The sequence below is a fragment of the Puma concolor genome, chromosome B3 (genome assembly GCF_028749965.1).
Source record: "Puma concolor isolate L17-30 chromosome B3, mPumCon1.1.hap2, whole genome shotgun sequence".
NCBI classification, from domain to species: Eukaryota; Metazoa; Chordata; class Mammalia; order Carnivora; family Felidae; genus Puma; species Puma concolor.
The window spans coordinates 142775434-142783570 of NC_141672.1; the positions used below are offsets into that span (position 1 = coordinate 142775434).

Here is an 8137-nt window from a genome sequence, read left to right on the forward strand (position 1 = left end):
GACAGAGAGAGACAGAGCATGAACGGGGGAGGGGCAGAGAGAGAGGGAGACACAGAATCGGAAACAGGCTCCAGGCTCTGAGCCATCAGCCCAGAGCCTGACGCGGGGCTCGAACTCATGGACCGCGAGATCGTGACCTGGCTGAAGTCGGACACTTAACCGACTGCGCCACCCAGGCGCCCCTACCCTCCGGTTTCAATACTCAAGAAGGTGTTACAGATACTGCCCCTCACCTGGAGAAACAAAAGCTTATTAGTCAATCATGAATTTCAGAGGATAGCACGAAACCTCGCTTTTCCCATCAGGACCAGCCTTGGCTAGAGACCCAGGCTCCCCTTTTTCTCTCCGCAAACCCCCTGTCCTCTTTGGATCCTCTCCACCCTCCCTGCAAGCCTGGCTTCACCCCGGCGGCTGCCCTGTGTGGTCCGGACACCTGGGATCTTGTTCCTGGTTCCATGGAGGAAAGCGGGTGGATGGGGGCTCCGGGGGCCTCAGGCCTCTCAGATTCACGTCAGTGACAGTCAGCAGGGGAGACAGACCTTTCTGTCCCCTCCCCTAACAGGATCTTGCTTCATCGTTACGCTGTAAGACCTCTTTCCACTAGGATGGGAGGGAGGAGCTGAGGTGTGGAGGCGGACAAAACCAATCAGTCCCCTGGAACTACAGGTCACAGTCGGTCCAGACACTTCCCCGAGCCTGCAAAGTGGCCCTGGAAAGTTACAGATGGTTCATCGGATTCCCCGTCCTCACACTGAGACTTTAGTATCTGCCAGGCCTGATGCCGAATGCCAAGGGGTGACGAGAAGGACCTCGAAGCCCAGGGGGGAAGGAGGCTCTTCCAGGACTAACAAGGCAAATGGCAGTGTAAGGGCTGTGTGACAGCTTCTGGCAAAGACCACAGTGGCTCTCAGAGACGGGACAGACAACAGATGGCACACTCCCTTCCTCTCTCTGGAAGGCCTGCTGCAGTTCTGATGACTTTTTTGTAATGTTTGTTTATTTTTCAGAGAGAGCACGGGGTGGGGGGAGGGGTAGAGAGAGAGGGAGAGACGCAGAGGACCAGAATCGTGCTCCAAGCTGACAGCAGAGAGCCCGATGCAGACCCCCAACTCGGGAACCGTGAGATCACGACCTGAGCTGAAGTCAAGAGTTGGACGCTTAACCCAAGAGTTGGACGCTTAACCCGCCCGAGCCGTTCGGGCGCCCCTCGTGCCTTTGGATGCCAGATGTGTCTGCAGAACTGTAAACCCATTTCCTGCTTGAAGTAGCAAATGGATGCCCGCTCGTTGTAGGACCTCCCTGGTGAGCGTGGAAGAGGGATCTCCCAAGGCCCTCTCCTTCAGAGTTAGCTCCCGGCACCTGACTCGTGAGCCCTTGGAGCGGCTGTCCCCCGTGGCTTCCCCCACACCTCCCAGAGAACTGTCAGGCCACCACTGCTGTCCTGGCCTCCCCCCGGGGAGAACCACGGGCCCCTCTCCTGCTTACTCCAAACACCCTGACCGGTTGCCCTGACTCTGCTGTTGAGATCTCAGCCGGCACCACCCCCTTGAGCGGGCTCTGACCCACCCCGTGCGGCCCAGTTCTCAGGCATCGGGCCCTGCGTTCCACACACCGCACGCCCCTCCTTGCCCCTGCTCGGAGCGAGAATGTCCTGTCCCCTTCGAGGTCCTTCTAGGCAGACTAAGGAGCAAATTGAGGTGAGACAAACTGACAGGAGAAAATCAAATTTAATTTCGTACGTTCGGAGAATCCACACAGACGTGGGCATTCCAAAGATGATGAGGCAAAATGAGGTACGTTAGGGCATTCTGAACGGAGAAGGGGGTAGGGGGTCTGGGCTTCAAGGGGAAGAGGTGCAGGAAGATGAAAAGAGTAAATGTTTGGTAAACAAGTGTTTGCTGAGAGGCTCGGAAACAACGACAGAGAGGACTTTGATCAAACAGGCCTGGCCTGGCCGAGTTCCGACTTCCTCGTGGCTGCTAATGTTCATATTCTAATGTCGTCAGGTGTCCTTCCGGAGCAGCTCCTCTATCTGAATTCTTCTTGGACCACAAGGGAGATAGGCAAGGAGCTTTTCCGGCATCTGACGGGTTTTGATTGTTTTGTAATTCGAAATCCTCTTTATGCCAAAGTAGCCCATCTTGGGGCAACCTACCCTTTGGCCCCTACAGCATCCCCCAAATGACTGCCCATTGCTAAAGTTGCCCTAGGTTGGGGCGCCTGGGTGGCTCAGTTGGTTAAGTGACTGCTTTGGCTCAGGTCATGATCTCAAGGTTCATGAGTTCGAGCCCCACATTGTGCTCTATGCTGATGTGCTCTATGCATCGTCCTCTATGCAGGAGCGTGGCTCCTGCTTGGGATTCTCTCTCTCCCTCTCTCTGCCCCTCCCCTGCTTGCTCATGCATGCACATGATCTCGCTCTCTCTCTCTCTCTCTCTCTCAAAAATAAATAAACTTGGGGGGCCTGGGTGGCTCAGTCGGTTAAGCGTCCGACTTCGGCTCAGGTCACGATCTTGCAGTATGTGAGTTCGAGCCCCGCGTCGGGCTCTGTGCTGACTGCTCAGAGCCTGGAGCCTGTTTCAGATTCTGTCTCCCTCTCTCTCTGACCCTCCCCTGTTCATGCTCTGTCTCTCTCTGTCTCAAAAATAAATAAATAAATAAACAAACAAACAAACATTTAACCCCGGCCAACACAAAGCCCTCTCCTCTCCCCACTCCTCAGCAGGCCCTTCTATTTCTGCTCTTCCAACAAAATTTCTCCCAGGAAAGACTCTGGCTGTGGCCTGCCCCTCTCCCTACTTCATCAGGGCTCCCCTCTTTCATCAAATCTCCTTACTGTGCCCATTTCACAGTCGGGAAGACCAAGCACAGAGAAACCTCTCTCACTTGCTGATTGCCCAGGGACTCAGCAGCTGGGCGTCTTGCCCGGAAGCCCAGGCTCTGAGAGCAAACCGAGTGGGTCCTGGCTTGGGAGGCTGGCTCTCCTGGGAAGAGAAGCCTTCAGAGCCACAGCAGTGGGCAGCTCCCAGGCTCCCAGCTCTCCCTCCAGCCAGCCTGCCCTCCCTCCCTCCCTCAGCCATCGAGCTTGGACTGGGGGCAGGCGCCCAGGGGGCCCGGAAACTGCCTGCAGCCTCCCACGGGACCTTTCAGACCCAGCTGTTGTTGAGGATCAGAGAGCCAGCCAGAGACCTGGCCACGGGGAGGCTGCAAAGGGGGCTGTTTGTAGAGGACAAGAGGACAGCGGCAACACACACTTAACCACCGGTGACACTTCCTCATCAGCCCCCCCCGGCCAGCTCTCCCTGCCCCCTACCCCCACACAGTCCCAGAAGGCCGGCTGGCACGGAGCACGGGCACGGAGAGTTCCTTCCCAGCGCGGCAGTGAGCTCCAGCCATGGGAGCAGATGCACATTCTCAGGGAGGCTGGGTCCCAAGGCCTTGGCAGGGACCGTGCCAGCTGCCCATCGCCAGCAAGGCCATGAAAAGGAGGTGAGGCGTGGGAGCCGGTCCCTTGGAGGGGCCACCATGGGACCCACCAGGCGGCCATCAGGCCTTGGCAGGAAGAGAAAACATTTTTGCTCTTAGAGAGAGTAAAGAGAAAAGGCAGTGTGGCCCGGCGGGCCAACTTTGGCCAGTCTTGGAGGGGTGGAGAACAAAACCCTTTTTCTCCAGGTCCTCGGACCTTCTGCCAGCCTGGGACGTCGATTGGTTCCTTCCCAGCTCTGGGGAGGTGTGGCGATCAGGGCCGCCCAGGGCCCATTGAGGAGAGGCCCAGAATAGACACATAGACAAGGAGACCCTGGCCCACTGATGCTCCTTCCCAGAGCCGGCCTCACGGGCTTTGCGTTCCGAGAGACCCACATTCGCCACCCAGGCCGCCTAACGTCTGTGAACGGCAGATGTTTAAAACCCTAAAGACCCGGTATCTGGGTATGTAAAGATCAGGAGCAGAGTGCCGACACAGTGTGCCTTCGCTCAAGGAGGTGGGGAGGGCAGACATCATGTTTATGCACCCTTGCTCGTGTGTGCCCAGAGTGTCTCTGGAAGGATAAACAAAACAAACAAACAAACAAAATGGGCTCTTTGGGTTGACTCCAGGAAGGGAAATGGGTGGCCGGCCGAGGAACATGGGAGGGAGGGAGGCCTTTCAGAGGGTACCTTTTGGAACTTTCAAGTTTTGAATGGTTTCAATTACTGTATATTGAAAAATATAATTTGAGGGGGGCCTGGCTGGCTTGGTCCGTTGAGTGCCCGACTTCGGTTCAGGTCATGATCTCACAGCTCTTGGGTTCGAGCCCCGTGTCAGGCTCTGTGCTGACAGCTCAGAGCCTGGAGCCTGCTTCAGATTCTGTGTCTCCCTCTCTCCCTCTGCCCCTCCACTGCTCATGCCTCTGTCTCTCTCTCTCTCTCAAAAATAAATTAAAAAATTATTTTAAAAAAAATAAAAAAATAATTTGAATTAGATAAACAAAACACAAGGGTAGCCGTGAGGTCCCGCTGGATTGCTGGGAGGATGAAGCATGTTAATATCGATGAAACGCCAGCAGGATGCCCGGTGTGTGACGGGCCCTCAGGAAGCGGTGTCAGAGCCCTACGGGGTTCTGAAGCAGGTGCACCAGCCCGCACGGCTGGGCCAGGAAGAGCGGGCACAGTGCTTACTGCCACACGGGTGGGACCTTGAGGTCCAGAAGGGATGTGCCCAAGGTCACACAGCTGGACGTGATGGGTCATGGATCTTGGACTGGAATCCTGTTCCCAGGCTCCTCCTGGGAACATCTGTAGAAACTAGAAAAACTATTTAAGATCTCTGGAGATACCAACACCAGTGAGAATCAAACTCTTCGGAGATGGCATGAATTTCAAGGTCAGCCTTCAGAAGAGCAAGCAGCCCCAGCCTTGGCTGAGCAGGGCAGACCTCTGGGTTGGGGTCTAAAGGCGGTGAGGCCGGATCTAAAATCTAGTCTCCTGCCGAGAGCCAGTCCACCCAAGAGGCCCATTTGTCGAGGGACCACATGCTTCTATCTGTGGTTTCTCTTTCCAGCCGCAGGCTTGGCATCGGCTAGAGAGGAATCCCTTTCCAAAATACCCCCAGCCCTGCCCTCACCCAGCAGCCTCCTCCTCTACCAAGATGGCATGCCTACTGTATACAGGGCCTTCAGCAAGTCCGTTGGGACACCAGGAGGTCTAAGGAAACTGTTGGAGCTTCTAGTTTCATTGGAAGCTAAGAGCAGAAGTCCTGGCTCTGCCACTCCCTAGCTGTGTGACCTCGAGTCACGTACTTCTCAGTCTGCAGCCTCTGCTTCCTCATCTGGAAAACGGGCATTGTGAAAGCAGCTGCCCAGCTCGTTCTGAGGGTTAAATGAGAATCCACAGAAGACGTGTAAATTGTCCATTGGAAGCGCCCAACCCGTGGTTCTATCAGCCGCTGCCGTCATGCAAGAGAGAAAGGGGAAAGATGCATTAAAAAAAATTTTTTTTTAAGTATTTGAGAGAGAGAGAGAGCGTGAGCGGCAGAGGGGCAGAGAAAGAGGGTGAGAGAGAGAGAGAATCCCAAGCAGGCTCCACGCTGTCATCGCAGAATCCAATGTGGGGCTCAAACCCATGAAACCGTGAGATCCTGACCTGAGCTGAAAATCAAGAGTCAGATACTTAACCAGCTGAACCACCCAGGCGCCCCCGGAAAGATGCATTTTAAGACAGACAGGACCAGGGGGGCCTGGGTGGCTCAGTCGCTTAAGCATCTGACTCTTGATTTCAGCTCAGGTCAGGATCTCACGAGTTTGTGAGTTCAAGCCCCACATCTGGCTCCTTGCACTGACAGTGTGGAGCCTACTTCGAATTCTCTCTCTCTCTCTCCCTGCCCATCCTGCACATGCTTTCTCTCTCTCTAAATACATAAATAAAGTTAAAATTATTTTTAACTAAAAAAATAAGACCGGACCAGAGGTTGGATGAGTGACTTAAGCCTACACAGCATTATCATTATTGGGATTCCCAGAAAGAATGCCAGGCTGGTCTAGAAGACGCCAGGAGCAAGTGGATGGATCTTGCATTGGGCCTTGAAGCAGAGAAAAAAGGAGATGACATTCCAAGGAAGAGGCTCAGTGATGGCAAAGTGGGGGCTGGGAATGAGGCCGGCATGTGCGGCTGGAGGAACCAAGACAGCAGGCTTTGTCTTTGGGGAATTAGCCCCTCGTCCTGTAGACGAAGCCCCGGGGTGTGAAGGCAGCCTCTGGCAGCACCCAGGCTGGGCCAGAGGCAGAGTTCCTGTCTCGCCTCGTTGGTATCAGTTTGCCCCCTCTGTCTGGGTCCAGCTGCCAGGGCCAAGAATGTCTCAGGGGATTCAAAAACACCTTGGCTTCATTCCCGATCCTGGGAAAGGCCAGTGCGGACAGATGACCTGACACTGTGCCCACTGCTCTCACCATGACTGTCCCCGTCCCACAAGTGTGGCTCTGCCGCGATCAGACTCCTTTGCTTGGGCAGTCGATAGAACCTAGCACCACCTGCTCCTGGTAACACTGTACATGCTCATTATCAGAACTTTAGAAACGATAGAAGCACTTTAAGAAGAAAAGAAACAACACCTTCGTCTCCAACCCAGAAAGAACCTCAGCCATCATTTGGCCATGTACGTCCTTCCAACCTTTTCCTATGCGTGCAGTTTTGACAAAGTCAGAATTTGTGCCACATGGGACAGACTTCTCAATTGGCCTTGGGGTGCCTGGGCGGCTCAGTCGGTTAAGTGCCTGACTTTGGCTCAGGTCATGATCTCGTGGTTCGTGAGTTTGAGCCCCGCACCAGGCTCTTTGCTGTCGGCATGGAACCCATTCGGATCCTCTGTCCCCCTCTCTGTCTCTGCCCCTCCTCTGCTCATTCTCATTCTCTCTCTCTCTCTCAAAAATAAACATTTAAAAACCAAATAGAATGGCCTCACTGATCCCCACCTCCTGGAAGTCAAGCCTTTATGTGATGCCCTCCCTTTGAGTGTGAGCTCGACCCAATGACTAGCTTGTAAGGAGGAGAATGTGGCAAAAGTGATAGTGTCAAGTTTGAGATGAGGGTCCATCTTTTCTTAATTTTTTATGTTTATTTATTTTTGAGAGTGAGAGACAGAGCGCAAGCAGGGGAGGGACAGAGAGAGGGAGACACAGAATCTGAAGCAGGCTCCAGGCTCCGAGCTGTCGTCACAGAGCCCGACGCGGGGCTTGAACCCACGGACCGTGAGATCATGACCTGAGCCAAAGTTGGACGCCCAACCGACTGAGCCGCCCAGACACCCCAAGATATGAGGGTCCATCTTCCTGGCACTCTTTCTCTCCGGCTCTCCTCACAGGCTGTGCTGATAGGAAGGACCACTTGGCAATGAACCAATGACAGCGTCTCCGACCTTATGGTCCTGAATCCTACCAACAACCGCACGGGTGAGCCTGCAAGCAGATCCTGCCGTGGTAGAGTCTCCAACTAAGACCGCAGCCCCTATACGGCTTTGTGAGAAACTCAGAACAGGTGGACCAGCTCCACGGTTCAGGTTCCTGACGCACACAAAGTGTGAGATAATAAGTGTACATTGTTGGGGCCCCTGGGTGGCTCAGTCGAGCATCTGACTCTCGATTTTGGTTCAGGTCATGATCTCATAGTCGTGAGATCGAGCCCCATGTCAGGATCCACGCTGGATGTGGAGATTTTCTCCCCCTCTCCTTCTGCCCCTCCCCCATGCGTGTGCATGCACGCTTGCACACTCTCTCAACAAAAAAAGCACTTCTTTAAAGAAAACTTTCAAAAAATGAAATAAATGTGCATTGTTTTAAGCCACTGTATCTTGAAATCGTGTTATACAGCAATATACAACTAATAAATTATGTATATAATTTTATAAACTAATTTTAAAGGCTGACATAACTACATTAGCATTCTCTTTATCATATCTCTCTACAAACATCATGCTTGCTTGTTGCTTAATGCTTCATCCATAATTTGTTTAACCATCCTATTGTGGGTCCTTTGAATTATCTTCCGGTTTTCACTGTGCAGTTAACATTGTTATGCTTAAAGCATCAACTATAAGGCAATCTCCTCAGAACATAAGTCCATAAGAATTACTGTGTCTGAGAGCATGATATATACCATTTAGCAG

General features: G+C 53.4%; 1 long non-coding RNA gene across 1 annotated transcript; it reads left to right on the forward strand.

Annotated features, from left to right (window-relative positions):
• The first annotated feature begins 3339 nt into the window (after positions 1-3339).
• Positions 3340-7816, forward strand: LOC147580446 (uncharacterized). Its single transcript, XR_015252942.1, has 2 exons — positions 3340-3489; positions 7337-7816. It is a non-coding gene; the product is annotated as an uncharacterized LOC147580446 (long non-coding RNA).
• Positions 7817-8137: the final 321 nt, after the last annotated feature.